General features: G+C 46.0%; 1 pseudogene; it reads right to left on the reverse strand.

Annotated features, from left to right (window-relative positions):
- Positions 1-2,788: 2,788 nt before the first annotated feature.
- Positions 2,789-2,906, reverse strand: LOC124726621 (annotated as a pseudogene).
- Between the last annotated feature and the right edge of the window lie 532 nt (positions 2,907-3,438).

Raw genomic sequence — 3,438 nt, forward strand, 5'->3', positions numbered from 1 at the left:
TTAAGTTACTGTCTGGCATTCGCCTAAGTTTCTGTGAGTACTCTGTCCGCCCCCGTAGCGTAGTGGTAGCGTTACCGCCTACCACGCAGGGGGCCCGGGTTCGATTTCCGGAGGGGACTGGGTGTTGTGTGTCCTTCATCATCATTTCCATCCTCATTGATTCGAAAGTCGCCGATGTGGCGTCACCTAGAAAGGACTTGCAAAACGGTGGCCGAACTCCCCCGAATAGGGCCTCCCGGCCAACAATGCCATACGATCGTTCATTTTTTTGTGGCTACTGTGACATCACATCTCGAACTTCTGTGATCAGTCTCAAGGAAAGATCTTTGGACGACGCAACTTTATCCGTATTAGGGAATTTTGAACTCTGCGACGACATGCAGTTGTTTCCAAGTCATTGATGCCGAAGAGGTTAGGAGAGAGCCATGTCGAGTGTTCACTGAGGCACTTTCGTCCAACAATAATACAACAGGAGTTGAGACGAATCGTTCGCGTTCACAAGGGATGGATTCTGGTATTATGTTAACTGCGGACAAGAGATACGATACGGCTGCGTGGACAGCCGGCATCGTTTTCAAAAAATGCAGGGTTTCGCAGACTCTGTGCCGACTCTAAAAAAAATTCTTGAGAAGAAGACTAACAACCTCCCGAAGAAAATTTTCTTGTCGCAATAGGCTATCTAAAGTCTTGACTCATATTGTACTGCTCATAGATTATATGGCCTTCCGAAGACATAGGAGGAAGGGTTGTTGCACAGGAAGGAGTTGTTCCTCTTGGTCCTGCTGTGAGTGATATTGGTGCTTCAGTATACTAGTATGTCGGAGTGTACAACACCTAAGGTACTCGGCTTATTTCTTACGTCGGTTAGAGGGATTAAATTTGAATGATACTGATATTTTAATAAATTTTGATTTGAACTGTCTTTTTCACGCTCGTTCCCATGTCAAATTCGTTACGGGTAACTGAGATTAGGTTTGGTGTTGAATTAACTAGCCTATTTACATATGTTTTTACATCCGTTTACGACCAGTTCTTTGTACAGGCAGATGGAGTTGTGATGAGGAGCCCTCAGTCATGTACAGCGGCAAAATTGTTTATGAAAGATTTCGAGGAACGCGACCTGGAGTTTGAGGAGCCTTCCAGAACATCTGAAATCAATTCGCCCGAGTTTTCGCTTTACTATGGAGCTGGAAATGATGACTGCCTTTCCTTTCCTGATGTATTGGTCAGGAGGACGGTAGGAAGCTAACTCGCAATGATTTGTTTCTAGTTGTCACCATCCGGTTCAGCTTGAAGAGGTACTTCGTAACATGTTTCATAGGGACCATATCATGTCAGACCCGGAAAGTTTGTAAGTTGAATTAGCCGACCTCGAAATCATTTTTGACCAGAATGGTTGTAGTTGAAAGATTATAAGAACGTTACAATATCTGTCTATCGTGAAGTGGGTGGATGGTGAGAATAACAAGGTGGCACCTAAGTTTACGGCCTATTTCCATGACGCAGGCAGCATTTCCAAAATAATTGGTCCTATTCTGCGGAAAGACGGAGTGAAGTGTGTTTTGCGACCACTATTTTCGATTACGGTCCTTTCATCGCATGTAAAGGATGATCTTGGTGTGTTTACTGTGGGTGTCTACCGTATCCTGTACGGTTTTGATGTGTTATACATTGGTGAAACCATCAGGACCGTGGAGATCGTTTTATGGAGCATAAGCGTGATATACGCTTACAACAGATAAGGAAATCTGCTATTGCAGAGCATTACCTATGTGTCAGTCATGCTGTAGAACCTGAAAACAGAGAGATTCTGGCGTACATTTCAAGCTACTGGGATAGTGTTACTATGAAAGCACTGGGGAGTAAGTTAGGAAATGATCTTGTAAATAAAGACACAGGTATCTGGGGACTCCTGCCCTCTCCCTAGTCAAATAACAGAGAGAGGAAGCTAATGCCGCTTGCTCACCCACTGGTAACTGATATTCACTATCGATAACTCCTAATGTAGGTCGTCGTTGGTCTGTTGTGGCGCTGTTTGTTTTCCGTGTATTTGATGCATTCCAGCACTTGTCGTCTAATGGGTTTTGGTCGACTGTCTCCTCCTACCGACGGTTTAAACACCCTTCCACAGCGCTGTCTCGCTGCATTAGTGCCTTCAAAATGACGGGTGTCGAAATATCGACACATTCACGTAAGTTCGTTGAATTTTAATTTCTAATTGTCTTTCAAATGCACCGCCTGACAAAAAATGTGAAGCAGTCACCAATGGAGGAGGAACCGAAACGAACTTCACGGATTGATAAAGTTTACAAAATGGTTGAAATGGCTCTGAGCCCTATGGGACTTAACTTCTAAGGCCATCGGTCCCCTAGAACGTAGAACTACTTAAACCTAACTAACCTAACGACATCACACACATCCATGCCCAAGGCAGGACTCGAACCTGCGACCGTAGCGGTCGCGCGGTTCCAGACTGGAGCGCCTAGAACCGCTCGGCCACCCCGGCAGGCGAAAGTTTACAAAATCGAGTATAACAAAGAACTTCGTAGTATGAGCCCATTTATCAATATGACATTGGACCACCTCTGACCTGGATGGATGAACTAATTTGGTTGTAAAAGGCCGCCGTGTCATCCTCAGCCCACAGGCGTCACCGGATGGGGATATGGAGGGGCATGTGGTCAACACACCGCTCTCCCGGCCGTATGACAGTTTCCGAGATCGGGGCCGCTACTTCTCAATCAAGTAGCTCCTCAGTTTGCCTCACAAGGGCTGAGTGCACCCCGTTTGCCAACAGCGCTCGGCAGACCGGATGGTCAACCATCCAATTGCTGGCCCAGCTCAACAGCGCTTAACTTCGGTGATCTGACGGGAACTGGTGTTACCGCTGCGGAAAGGCCGTTGGCCACTGACACATATAAGTACCCCACAAATTGGGATTTTTCGCAGTTCGACCATCCGGCCAAATGGAATCCAGAAAGTGGTTCCCTTCAGACTCTGTCAAGTCCTGATAACGTTGTCTCAGAAGAGTACGTGGTATCTTCGTGTCCTTCGCAGCGATCACTCTGTTCACGCCACTTATCTATCATAGCAGGATTGACAACAATGCTAAACACGAACATCATTAATATACTCTGGTGGCCTTTCTGCCTGTCACAGAGAATAGCAGTTCTAATCTTTTATTAACCCACCGGTTCTGTGTACATGTACGAACCTGCACTGAAGTTCGATTAGGTCTTCTGCGTGCGTAAGTCTTTTGTGAGGAACTGTATTTCAAAAAAATGTTCAAATGTGTCTGAAATCTTATGGGACTTAACTGCTAAGGTCATCAGTCCCTAAGCTTACACACTACTTAACCTAAATTATCCTAAGGACTAACACATACACCCATGCCCGAGGGAGGACTCGAACCTCCGCCGGGACCAGCCACGTAGTCCA

This window comes from Schistocerca piceifrons, chromosome 1 (assembly GCF_021461385.2).
Source record: "Schistocerca piceifrons isolate TAMUIC-IGC-003096 chromosome 1, iqSchPice1.1, whole genome shotgun sequence".
Taxonomy (NCBI): domain Eukaryota; kingdom Metazoa; phylum Arthropoda; class Insecta; order Orthoptera; family Acrididae; genus Schistocerca; species Schistocerca piceifrons.